Raw genomic sequence first — 13,899 nt, 5'->3', positions numbered from 1 at the left:
TTCATCTTGCACAAAACCCACTTAATAACTGGGTTCTAGATCGTGACAGTTCCACAGTTGATACACAATAAAAAAAAAAAAAAAAAAAAACACACAAAAAAAGCATCCATGCATATTTCCCTCAAGCAGAAGAGTCCTTTTGTCTGTCTTGCTAGTGCAAGTGCCCAGTATCTCCCATGGTTTGGTGATGATTCTTCTCTCTCTGTAGCTGGATGTTGGCAATGGGAGATCTCATGGAGTCAAAGGCATTTGTTTGGAGCTGTCAGCTGGCCTGCCCTGGCTGGTGTGAGCTACATTCACCCACTGAGCAGCTTAGCAGCTTATCTCAGTTTTTAGTAAACAGTGGTATCAAATTCAGTTTTCTTCCTTTTCTTTGAGACAGTGACAAAAATAAGGGTGATTTCAAAAATCAGTTAATAACCTAAAGGAAAGAAAGAAATGACAGAGCTTCCTTCAGCACCGTGAAAAAAGTAAGTTCATAGAGATCTTCAGGTTTCTTCATGGAATTCTGGGAGAACTCTAGCAACAGTCCAGCAATCCATGTCTTCTGTCTCAGATAAAAGTGATCTGGTCTAGGTAAGTAACCTCATTTATTCCTGAAATTGACACACTTTAAACAAAAACAAACGAAACCAGCTGAATGGGTCCTTGGGTTTAAATTTACAAGAGATGCATTTGAAGCCTTGCTACTGGTGAAGGGGAGAAATACTATTTTTCATAATCATGCTTATTTATTATTTGTGGTCTTATATGTGCACTATAGCTCATGCTCATTTCAGTCAGATGCCTGGAGAAACATTTAGCTGACATTCAATTAGCAAAGTAATGCAGGGTGATAAAGCAGTAGGTAATTTACCATCTTCTGTTTGGGAACATTCCTTGTTGCCATTAATATTCACAATACATCAGCCAGATCCAAGGGAAGGTACTGCCCCTACCTGAACAACGAGCAATCCAAAACATTTGGATTATAAAAATACAGACAAGAAACAGAAGGTCAGCAGGTAACAGTTTGCTCACATCACACAGCTCCATTTATCAGGGTGGGAAGGACAATAGCAGTACTTAGAAAAGGAATTTGGTGCCACCTATTAAAGGACAAACTAAATCCCCAGTTTGCCTTGCACCAAGAATTTGCATCTCATCATAAAGGGGAGGTCAGCCTAGCATGGTCTCTGTTCACAGCTGACACTGTGAGGTTACAATAATTCCAAGTATTTCTGTACACTACTGACTGTGACTACTTCCAGCTACATGGCTCCACCAAGTATGTGCCAGGCAGCATCTGGTCACACTGCAATTCATATTTAAATGAGTTCTTGCCTAAGAAATTTTTTTTTCCCCAGCTTCAATCCCTGAGAGAAGGTTCCTATGCAGCTCCACTCCTCACTTATTCCCTGTAAGAATGAATATAGATCCTGACTATATTTTTATATGGGAAAAGAGAAGAAAAAGACTGGAAACTGCTGCCTCTACTTGAGGCCTATCAGTCACCTGTACCACTAGCATCATTCCCATACAGGCTGAGGCAGGGAAATTGTTTTGGCAAGATCCCTGCAAGCCTAAAACTGTCAAGCAAAGGTAAAAGCGTGGGAGGACTCCTCCTCCTCCTCTCCTCCTTGTTGCCTGTGAGTTTCTGTAGAAGCCAGGGAAGCAGATGGATGCCACAAGAGGTGCAAAGGATGACTGGAACGACAGCACGTCAGCGGGATTCGCAGTGCATGGGAATGGCAAAATCCCCTGGGGACGCCCACGCTCCACAGGGATCCTCCACCACTGGGGTTTGGAGCAGGATGGTGGCAGCACGTTCTGGCCAAGAGAGACAGCAGAAGGTGCTGCCAGCGTAGTGAAAAAGAAAAGATAAGGTCAGTAAGACGAGCAATAAGGTTGAAATAAGGGGGAAATGAAAGTGCAAGGCTTTGCAGAGAGGATCAAACCCTGGTATTTGGTGCACAGAATCAGCAAATCATAGAATCAGTTAGGTTGGAAAAGACCTCTGAGATTATTGAGTCCAACCAAAGACCCAACATCACTGAGTGCCACATCCAGTCTTTCCTTAAACACCTCCAGGGATGAATGACTCCATCACCTCCCTGGACAGCCCATCCCAAAGTCTAATCATCCCTTCTGTGAAGAAATCCCTCCTAAAGTCCAACCTGAACGATCCCTGGAGCAGCTTAAGGCTGTGACCTGTCATCCTGTCGTTCCCTGGGACCCTGCACCCTCCTGTCAGGTAGGGCTGCCGAACACCCAAGGAAGAAAGGACACACACAGAGTTTCTGTAGTTGAGGAGAACAGGAGGACGGAGGCTCCTGCAATCAGTCCTGACGGAACATCCATACCCCACCGCTCTTCCTTCCCCCCTGCGATGCGCCCGAGGCAGCGCACGGGCCCAGGGCAGGGGCGCACCCAGAGAACGGCCCCAGCTCCTCGTTCCAGCCCTGCTGCCTCAGCTCCCAGCGCTGCTCCCGGCCCAGCCGGCTGTGCCCGGAGAGCCCCCGCTGCCGGCACTGCCTGCAGAGAATCACGGCGTGGTTTGGGCTGGAAGGGCACCCCGAAGCCCATCTCGTTCCATCCCCTGCCTGGGCAGGGACACCTCCCACAGTCCCAGCTCGCTCCAAGCCCATCCAACCCGGCCTCGGGCACTTCCAGGGATGGAGGAACCTCAGCTTCCATGGGCAACCTGCGCCAGGGCCTCACCGCCCTAATACAGAGGGATTTCTTCCCGTTATCTAACCCAAACGCATCTCTTTCAACGTGATCCCATTCCTCTTGCGCTGTCACAACCCGCTCTCGTAAACAGCCTCTCTCCATCACTCCCGTGCCTCCCGCCGCCCCTGCGCCTCCCGCTCCGCACCGCCCGCACCGGGGCCTCGTCCCCCGCTCCCGCAGCGCCCGTGCCCCGCTCTCAGCCCCCCACCTGCCGCAGCCGTGCCCGCTCCATACTCACGGCCGGCCCCGGAGCCGGGAAAGCGGCGGGTCCATCCCTCCCTCCCTCGTCGGCAGCGCCCGGCGGCGCAGGCGCGCTGCCGCCTCCTCCCCCCGTGGCTGTGGCGGGGCGGCCGCGGCGGCAGCGCCCGGCTCCGCTCAGAGCCGAGCGAGCGCGGCTCGGGCCGGCGGCGGGAGGAGGGAGCGAGGCGAGCGGGGAGGCGGGGACCGGGCGAGGGAGCCGCGCCGCACACCCGGCCCGTCAGTGACCGGCGCTGCTGGGGAGGAGGAGGAGGTGGCGGAGGAGGAGGCGGCGGCGGCGGCGACGAGAGATTCTCCCACCCCCACCCACCGAGCTGAGGTGAGGCCAGGGCAGAGCATCCTCCTTTCTTCCCCTCATCCCTTCCTCCCTTTCATCCTTCCTCCCGACCTCCTTCCTTTCATCCTTCTTTCCTTATCCTCCTTCCCCCTTATCTCGCCTTCCCCTCATCCTTCCCTGCGCTTCCTGGTCCTCCTTTCCTTTCTTCTCTCCTTAGCCACCTTTCTCTACTCCTCCCCATCCCCCAGGCTCCCTCTCCCCGTGCCCACATTTCGCACCCTCCAGATATAATAATCTTGCTTTCCCCCCACCCCCCCCTCCCGTTTTCCTTTCCTTTTTTTTTTTTTTTAATGCAATTTCAATTCTCGCGCAGTGAAAGACCGGGAGAGGGAAAGAGACAGAGTCGGTCACAGAGATAATCTCCCCTCCTGTAAAGAATAGATTTGAATTAATGGTCATTTTGTGGTGTGTGTATTATGGGAAGAGGAGGATTAAATTTAGGGAAGAAAAGAGAGGGTCAAAGGTGTGTTGTTCCACTTATTCATCTATTTACCCGCCATCACTTCGAGGTGAAACCTGGCTCCGTATTATCTTAAGTCCTTTTTTCTTTTTGGGGGTATTGTTTGGAATTATTCTCCTTTCTTCAGGCGTTAGAGGCTCCTTCGTCCCTTTTATCCATCGCCCTGTGCGTCCCTGTGCTCTGCGGTCGCCGCTGCTCCGATTGTGTGCGCCGGGAGCCGGCGGGGAAGGGTCGCGGGGAGCGGGGCTGGGCTGTGGGGAGGGGGCTGCGGGCACCTCCTCCATCCCTTCCCTCCAGGCCTCTCCCGGGCTCTGAGACCTTCCCAAGCACCCGCTGCACATCCCAGCCCGAGAGGTGCCAGCTCCCAGCAGAGGATCCGCTCCGCTGGCGAGGAGCGAAAGTTTAAAGCGTGGCTTTGTCTTTGCGTGGAGCGCCGGGGATGGCGAGGAGCCGTGGGGATGTTGGCTGGAAAGCGACGGCAGCCAAAGTGTCTCCTTGTGGGGCTCCTCGGGGTGGGAGAAGTTTTGTTCGGCCGTGGTGGTGGTGGGCAGTGCCAGGCTTGCTTGGTTGCCGTGCCCATCTGGGAGGTGGCGTTGGGGATGCTCGGCGGGACATCCGAGTGCCAGGGCTCCGGGAAAGAAACTTTGACACGGATTTACAGCGGGGTGTAGCGTGAGCGAGGTGGCAGGCGCTCCCTTCTCTGGAGGTTGGAGGGGTGAGTGCCCTCCCTGGTGTCTCGCTGGCTGTGTGCGATGCCTGGGCTCTTTTTAAGGTGATGCTCTGTCACTTGGTGGTTGTGTCTCTCTCCTGTGGAGCACTGATTTGGTTGCAGGTGTGCTTCGGACAATTCCAGCCTTTTCAAACTTCTGCTTGCTGAATTTGAAGTTAGTTCATTCTTCACCAGGATAGAAACACTTCGACTCCCCTGTTGTTTTAGAAATCCACAGATACCACAGCAGCCGGTGCTACAGCCCAACTCTGTGAGCCTGGATATTTAACGTGTATGTTGTACATTACCTTGGCACGTATTCCCGAAAAATGCTGGACTTGTCAAGACTGCTGTGAGTGTTTTGGAGTGCCAGGTGGATGAGGAGCATAAACAGGGGCAGGCTCAAGTGATGCTGCTGATGTGAGCACCAGATTTTCCTGGCTTTGTGGCTATTACAATGCTGCTGGTTTTCCTTTCTTACCTGCAGTGCCTGTGATTGATACAATGCATTGTATCAGCCCTCTCATACTCCAGGTCAAACAGGATTCTTTCCAGAGGAGAAAAAGTACTGACATGAAGGGTGAAGTTCTGCACTCAATTGTGTAAATGCTTGTTTACAGAAATACCCCCTCAGCTGGGTTCAAGGTAGCTGTAAATCCATTAATGGGCTCTGCTTGTGACAGAAGCCTCAACAGGAGAGCTCCAGTGTCACTCGAGCCCTTACATGGAAATACAACTGTAATTCATGCAGATTTGCTGAGAGCTCTTTTAATATTAATGTTGAGCATGCATGGTACTACTGAAATGCCTTTGAAGCACTGTAAACCAGGAGTATTTGTAGACTGAGGCTTGAAAGCCAAAGGAAGCAATCAGATCTCCTGCTCTGACCCCTGACTGTTGGAGTCAGTTGGGTTTCATCCACTTACTCTTGAATGCAATAACATGCATTTGGCTGAAACATGTTTTCCAGAAAAATTGGAATTTTGATTGGAAGACAGTGAGAGGTAGAGAATCTGCTGTTTATTAAGTTATTTGGCTTCAGCTTCTAGTCACTGGTTAATGATGTGCCTTTCTCCACTGTGCTAAAGAACTCAAAGTATTTTCTTACCATGCAAGTATTTATCTTCTGTAACCCAGTATTCCCTCTCTTTTCTACTTGAAAAACCAAGTGAACTGAAATTCTTTAAATTTGTCACTGCTTACATTTTTCTCACAACTCAGTTTCTGGGGATTGTTTTCTCCAAATCCATTTTTTCAGCATTTTTATGAAAACGTGAGCTGGATGCAGCACACCAGAGCTTTGTCTCAGGAGTGTTTTGTGTGTTTAAATATTACCTCTCTGGTGTTACTCTCCTGCTTCTGCATCACATTTACATATTAAACCTTCATTTGCAGCCCTGCATTTTGATCTCCTTTTCTCTGGGTACTCTCACTGTGGCAGACCCTTTGCAGGACTGTTTCTTTCCACAAGAGTTCATCATTCCCTAGACTGGCATGTGTTTTCCTGATTGCAGCTTTACAACTTTGTACGTGGCTTTTTTAAATAACATTTTGTTTCTAGCATTGATTGATTATACCCAACACTCCTGATGGCTTTTTGGAACTGATTTATCTCAGTTATGTAGCACTCTATCAATTCATACTTGTGCAAATTATGTCATGATTTATGGTGTAGACTTAGAAATAATTGAAAAGGTGTTTTGTGGTAGTGGCTCCCTTTTGGGGAGCTCCATGATAATCTGAGTTATGTTGTGATGAGTTCTTCTCAAAAGCTGCTCTTTTTTCTTTTTGAGATGTCACTTAACCAGTTCTTCACCAGTTTAATTGGTTCTGTTTTCTCACAGAACAGAGAAGTTTAAACACATATTTCTGCCAATTGGAAGTATCAGTCATATCAAGGAATTAAGTCAGCTTTCATTATTTTGCTTCTTATTATTTGCTGCAGAGCTCTGAGGTATCAGTTGAGTCCCCCAGAATTTCTCTTAAATTATTGTTTTGTTCAGAGCTGCCATTGTTCTTACCTTCCTATGGTTACAGCCACAGCATATTTGTAACCAAAGTGTTCATTCAGACTGCTGGAATCACCTCAGGATTTTCAGAATTCCTTAAAGTCTGTGCTGGTAGGACAGAGAACTCCTTGGACACTTCTGGGAGTGCTTCTCCATGGTGATCTTTGGTCCTGCTGACCAAAAGTATTTACTGCAAAGTAACACTGCTTTAACGTGGTATTTACAATGAGATGGAAAAGCAATTAATATTCTCATGAGGTACCAGGGAATCATCAACTTCTTTGCACATGCAGAATTACTTTTTGAATGTATCTGCCCTTTTGCACTATTGGTGTAGCTCAGAGTCCCTGTTTAGCACCACACCTGTGTGACAGCTGAGATTTCTTTTGTTCCTGCAGTTCCCCCCTGCTTATTTTTTCCTGCTGCCAAGAAATGTCTACATCCTCCCCTATTAGTTTTTTACACCTACTGTTTCAAAAAGTATGAATTTTTTAGCCCTTAACACTTTTCTTCTTGTTACATATGAATTATAACCACAGTATTTATTGAAATCTGTTTTGTGGCCAAATTGTAGTAGTTATGACAATGCCTTGCAGGTATTACATGCTGTCTGAACACACCAGCATGAGATTTTTTTTTTTCTCTGTCTAGAGGGACAGAAAGATGTTGTGTTACATTTTAGGTGAGCAGGCTTTGCTTTTAATACAGCATATTCTAAGGCTTGGCTAAAGAAAGCTGAAGTCTTTATTCACTTGCTCCACAGTTTGTTCATAGGTGTATAAAGCAAAGGAATACTTTGAATTTAGATATAATATCAAATGGTCATGGGAAGATGAAGGACAGCTATACAGAAATCATCATAAAATCACAGAATGGTTTGGGTTGAAAGAGACTTTAAAGCTCATCCAATCCCCCTCCCCTGCCATGGGCAGGGACCTTCACTATCCCAGCTGCTCCACACACCAATGTCCAACCTGGCCTTGGGCACTTCCAGGGATCCAGGGGCAGCCACAGCTGCTCTGGGCACCCTGTGCCTCACTCACAGAAGTAAATAAATAATACAGGATGCAGTTGGAAATGAGAAGGGCAGTGTCAGAAATGAAGAGCAGCAGCACTGACCTGTTAGTCTTTAGAGTGGCATGCCTAGGACATAACATGATGGGAGGTTTTGTGGCTCAGGTCTGTAGGAATTTCCCCCTTAGAGCTGCTTTAGGTAAGGTGCAAGAAGGAGATGTAAAAAACACCGGAATGGGAAGATGAAAGTTACAAAAAGAAAGTTGTATTTCGCAGGAGGGTGAGAGCTACTCCTGACTAAGATAAACTTGTTGATTTCGTATAAACACTACATTTGTTACATTTGTTGGGATTAAGTGCTCTGAAAACATTGGAGGCACAGCTTTCCAAGCCAGCAGGCTGCTGCAGGGGGCAGGGGCAGCTGAGGCTCTCATTCATTCCTCTGTGGAGCTCCAGCACTGATGAGTACTGGAGATCCTCCAGCTGGATCAACACCTGAACCTGACTGGGGGCAAAGTGCTGCTGAGTCCAGCCTGCCCTGAGCAGTGCTGGAAAGTAAAAAAAAGACAGGATTTTTTAAAGACTACTGTAAGAAAAGGTTGAAGTGACAACAAAGACCAGAAATCAGGTTTTGTCCTGTTAAAAAAAGTAGTTGATAACTCAGTTAACAACTGAGTTATAAGTTCTGGTGCCCCCAACATAAGAAGGATGTGGAATTGTTGGAGCAAGTCCAGAGGAGAGCCAAGAAGTTGCTAAGGGACCCAGAGCATCTTCCCCATGGAGACAGGTTGGGAAAGTTGGGGCTGTTCAGTCTGGAGAGGAGAAGGTTGTGTGGAGACCTCAGAGCACCTCCCAGTATCTGAAGGTGCTGCAGGAAATCCAGAGTGGGATTCTTCAGCAGAACTGCAGTGACAGGACAAGGAGTGATGGGTTCAAACTGAAAGAGGGGACATTTAGGTTAGAAATACAGAGAAATTCATCCCTGTGAGGGTGCTGAGCCCTGGCACAGGATGCCCAGAGAAGCTGTGGCTGCCCCTGGATCCCTGGAAGTGTCCCAGGCCAGGTTGGATGGGGCTTGGAGCACCCTGGCATAGTGGAAGGTGGAACAAAATGGTCTTTAAGGTCCCTTCCAACCCAAATCATTCTGTGATTTTATTCTGATTTTAAGTTATTGCATTGTAGCTTCTTACTATCTTAGAGAAATCCATGGTACATCTAAATATATCCCAGGGTGATAACATTGTTGTATCAAGTCTTTGGTTGGGCAGGCTCAGCACTCTGCAGCTGTAAATGAATTTTGTATCAGGTTTCTGGATAAGAGCTCTACATCTCAGTTTTCTCATGGTTTCCTCAGCATCACACACGAGCCCCTGAGCAAGCAGTGCTATCTGCTTCCAAGCAGTGGTTGGTTACACAGAGGCTTTCCTGAATGTTTCCAAACACTAGGAGAGGTTGAAGTCATATTTATGCAACAAGAGATCAGCTGCTCTGGAGAAATAAATTCCTGTGACCATCAATTACCAGTACAATTGGTTGGAAGGCAGGATTTTTGTGTCTCTTGTGTTTTGAGTAATTTTTTTGCATTGGCATGGAAGGAGCAGATGAATTTGAAAATTGTCAGCAAATGAACAATCTTACCCCTAGCAGGACTCTCCCTTCTCCCCTGACCCCCCTACACATTTTACTGTTTCAGATGTCTGGTGCTGTCACCAGACAAAGCAGTTTGACTTTGTAAGGGGCAGGAGGAAAGCTCTTCTGTAGTTTTTCTTTGATTGTGTGGACAAAGCACGCCTTTCCTTGAAGTACTTTACCTCTGCTGAATCAGCATTTTCTGATAGCCAGGCTTTTTTTGCCTTTTTTTTTTTGCCTTTTCTTTTTTTCCTCCTTTGGAATATTTTTTGTCTAGCTGTGCTTTTCAGCCACATCACCCCCTGCATTAGTATTCTGCTAGAGAGAACAGTGGAGAGATATTTTCAACGTTGCAGCAGAGACTGCCCAAGTTTTCAGGCTTCTTAAGTAATGAGAATTGCTCAGTTAAGTGAAGCTGAATCCTGTAACATGAAGAACATCTCACAGGGCTTGAATTTGAGAGGTGAGAAAACCAGTAGATTTTGTAGTTGTACCAAAGAATTTCTGTGTTCAGAGTGCTTTAAAGATATTTTTGTAGATACTCCACTCTGCTGTTTTTACTGGTGTTACACTCATTATTATGTGACATTTCTTCCTCCTGTGGACTTGGCCTTTTCTTTGAAGCTTTGTATTGAAAAACCAGCACATATGTTACCATATGCTTAATGCAGACAAGAATATTCAAATGGGAGGCAATTTGGGTGTAAGTGGAACTTAAATTCTGAATACAAAAAGTGGAAGTGGTTTTGGTCAGGGGAGGCTCCCAGTTGCCCAGGTGACTTCTGTAAATGGGGTTTAAGCTTTTAAGTTACTTAAAGCTTCTAAATGGATTATTCACTTTGGCCTTTTCTACAACTAATCAAGCTTAATTTTTAAAATGCTGTTATTTACTAACAAAACCCACTCACTCTTGCATATTTCATTTTTATGGCATTTCTCCATTAAAGCCCATTCAGCACAGCAGGAGCAGCTGAATCTCTAAGTTCTCTCCATTGTGCTTGGAAGGAAAGGATCAATTGGAAATATTCCTTATGTTTTAAACACAGAAGCTGTGTCCATCCTGTGCAGAGCTGACAAAACCACTTTTATCAGTTCTCTGTGTCTTTTCAAACATCAAAAGAAACTCCAAAAGGCTTCTTCATAGAGATTGAACTTTTAAGTTAGACTGTGGAGTAAAGCACTTAAAAAATGGAGTCAAATGTTGGTCAGCACTGCTTTTAGTTCTGCTGTGGTGCCATCATGTCCTTTCCAGAGGATCCACACTAAGAAAAATGAATAAACTCTGGCAAAAAGAGACATAAGAATTATTTGCAAACAGATAATCTGAGGCACTTGTTTTTATGTAATTAGGTTTTTTTTTTCTCCTTTGCTACTTCTAGGAAAGCATTTTGTTGCCTGCTTCTTGGGATAGTGAGTTTTCTTCTTCAAGGCTGTTGCGTAACTTTAACTAATTTGGAGGGTTCTGTAAATTAATATTTTTAAGTAAGTGAATGAACATAAATGAGCAGAAAAGAAGTGTGATATCCTCTGTCATTAAATACTAACTTTCTTAAATGTTGTTATCAGGCTTTCTTCCAGCTATAAAATTACCAGCTGTGATAAGTTACTCGTGGTTAATTCTTTATGATATTTATGGAGAAACTTGGAATATAGAACCCAAATGCTATTTTTTTCTTCTGCATCTCTGTAAAAAATCATACTATGAAAATGGTTATTTTATTTTTTACAAGAACAGAAAACAAGATTGAGTCTAACATTTTTTATTGTGACAGAATATTTAAGTACCATTGTGTCATCTGTGTTTGGTTTTGATAGAGAATTTATCAAAATGCTTCATAAATTGTTATCCCATGGTTACAAATGTTGACTGTTCAGATAAGAGACTGTAGAGACTTATAAGGAAAGGTATAAAATGGATAACTACTAAAATATGAGATGAGAAAAATCCAGCGTAATCAGGAGAATAGTAAAACATAAGGAAAATATATTGTCAAAGATAGGAAAGCTGGTTACTTTAATTCTTGCAATTAAAATCCACGGATGACTCTTTAAAATGAAGTTATAGAACAGCAAAGAAACAACTTCCATAAAAGTTCCATTTGTTATCTTTTTTTTTCCCCTTAATGGGGTCAAAGTGAAAGAGATTCATATATTTTTATTGCAGCACATGAACTCCTTCCTAATTCTTGTGCAGATAGTCTTCAGTGCTTACTATAATCAAGTCAGAAATGCAAATTCAGAATTACAGCTGCTTAGTCTAATTTTAAACGTCTCTATTATCTCCGTCATCTCCATTCCCAGTGCCTGGATGCTCCCAGAAATACTTCTAAGAACAAGAAATCCTCAGGAAGCCTGTGAATGAAGGAGGATGAGGTGGAGTAGGGAGAGAATCAGGATAAAAATGCTCTGACAAATGTCCTGCTCAGGGGGAGCGCTGCTGGGAGGCTGCCGAGTTTGCAGAGCTGTTCCTTGCCTTACATGGGTGGCCCATGCTCCCCCTAAAAATCCGACTGAATTTTATTCTGTGTGTTTTGGACTCTTGGCCTTGCTAAGTGTTGTTTCTGGGTCACATCTGATAGCCAGCAAGAAGAGGGAGGTGAAGAAGAGGAAAGAGCAGAACTATTTCTGTACTGTGATTTCATTTTCCTTGCGTGGCTCGGGGAGGATTCTGTGTGGCTGAGGCAGCAAACTGAATCCCTCCATGCTCTCACACACTTGAACAAAGCTGGGTTTTTTTCTTTCACAACTTCCAATCCTTGCATTGAGCCCAGGGGATGCAGGTGAGTCTAGAGGAAGTGCTCAGGTGCTTTTGAGGTGCTAAAGAGCAGTGGGGACACAAGTCCTGGGCAGGATTGTCTTCTACTCATGCAGGGTTTGGATGAAAACCAGCATCAAATCTTAGACACATTTTATCATTCTCTGTATGTTTTCCTTATCTTCTGAATAACTGAAGTGCATTTCCAAAGCATTTTCTGCAAATACTTTATGGTTTGCTTTGTTCTAATTCTGTGCTTAGTACCAGTTTTGTTTACAAATTCAGCCTAAGAACTAGAGAATGTCTCTGTTCAGATATTTACCTTCATTTGGCTGGGTAAGAAACAACATTTCATTACTGTTTTTAATGATATTTAATAGATTTAATTATAATTTCCTTAATGTGATCAGTGAAACTATCACCTTGCTTCTTGTGGAGTCTTCCTGGAACGCCAACCAAAGGTATTGAATGGTCCCAGGTGATCTCAAACGCTGCAGCACAACCTAATTTACATGACAGAGTAGCATGGAAGCATGCATTTTGTGCAAACATAGCCAAAAAACCTTCAGAATTAATGTCTTGAAGTAGTTGAGGAAGCTGAGTGACTGTAGTAGCCATGGTAACTTTTTTCCCTTTTGCTTTTAAGTAGAAACCTCACTGATTACAAGGCTCTGTGTGAGCCTTAAGCTGGGGATCTGCTCAGCAAACTAAAAATGTGGTGGCAGCAAAGGAGAAATCCCAGCTAGCTGGACAGATTGAACACAGGGAGAGCAGTGTGGATTGGGTGCAAAAATAGTAGGCTTGCAAACACAATTAGGTTGAGAGCTCTAATTGTGGCAGAGATGCTTTTTTGGAGGCTCCACACTCCTTTTTTTGCTGCTAGTTTTAGAATTGTTTTGGCTTGACATGTGCTGAAGCTGCACATCCCCTTTAGCTCAGATGCTGCCAGACACTGGCTTTGGACTGACAGATCCTTGCAAACTTGGGTGCATCCTAAGGGTGGAGTCAGCTTAACTTTATTTTATTTTTTTTATTGCTTTTGGGTTCACAAGAGTGATGCTGAGATGCCCTGACAACATGAGTGTGTTCAGGTCTCTTGTCAGCTTAATGAGTTTATTTTTGCTGGGTGGTTGACAGTCAGCCAAAAGAAACAAAAAATTGCATAGTCCAAGAACAGCTTCTTGGCTGGTTTTTTATAAAAAGATCAGTCAGGAGGAAGAGGAAACACTAGAGATGAGTATTTTTAATATCAGTTTTCCATAATGGTGTAAAAATGGGGATCTCTTTATTTTGCTCTCTCTGCACCATAAACATTAAAGGTGGTGTGAGGTTTGTTCTGTTCCCACAATATCCAGAAAAAAGTTTTTTGCCACCCTCGGGGTGCTGCAGGATTTGTGATGTTTAAAGCTTTTCCTGGTCAACTCTTAGGAGATAATCCACAGTAATTAAATATTTCGTGAACCAGAGTGAGATGGGCTGTGTGTGGATCAGAGAAATCAATGTTTGATTGCACAAAAAGAACCTTTAAGGAAGGACTGAAAACCAAATTGCCCAGGAATACATAGGAAGTGTATCAAGGACAAATCCTGGATGTGTGGACTGACTGGGGAATGATTCCAGCTCAGGATATTCTGTGATTCTATAAAATAAAACATTGGAGTTTAAACACTTCAGGTGTTCTTGAAATTACTGCTGAGAATTGCACAGACTGATTGTGTCTCCAAAAATTTTGAGTGACCTTCTACACTCACCCCTTGCCTGGGCTGGTTTGGATGTTTCTCTTTCATTAGTTTTTCATTAATAAGTTGGTTTGCACTGAGGTGAAAGCAAGATCCTGTAAATGAGGAAAGAATTTTGAAATCACTCTTTAAAAAAACGTGGTTTTAATAATTTCCACCTTGCTTTAATTGGAAATTGGAGTGGAAGTCACCTCTGGGCCATTGCAGCTCAGGTGTGGGAAATAGAGCAAAGCCCAGCTGCTGTGGGACAGGTACATCACAGCAGGACTTTTAACAG

The 13,899-nt window shown here is 44.8% G+C and overlaps 1 protein-coding gene across 2 annotated transcripts in view; it reads left to right on the top strand.

Moving 5' to 3' along the window:
- Nucleotides 1-3,164: 3,164 nt before the first annotated feature.
- CTNNA2 (catenin alpha 2) overlaps nt 3,165-13,899 on the top strand; it is a 468,362-nt gene continuing 457,627 nt past the window's right edge. Inside the window, exon 1 of one of the 2 annotated variants that reach the window (XM_050974177.1) lies at nt 3,165-3,289. The gene's annotated coding sequence lies outside the window, so the exon portion shown is untranslated. The remainder of the gene's footprint in view (nt 3,290-13,899) is intronic. The other variant, XM_050974178.1, reaches the window with a different exon arrangement.

Source organism: Serinus canaria, chromosome 4 (assembly GCF_022539315.1).
Source record: "Serinus canaria isolate serCan28SL12 chromosome 4, serCan2020, whole genome shotgun sequence".
Taxonomy (NCBI): Eukaryota; Metazoa; Chordata; class Aves; order Passeriformes; family Fringillidae; genus Serinus; species Serinus canaria.
The sequence above is the reverse complement of the archived record's forward strand: the minus strand, read 5'-3'. Positions and strand labels throughout refer to the sequence as shown.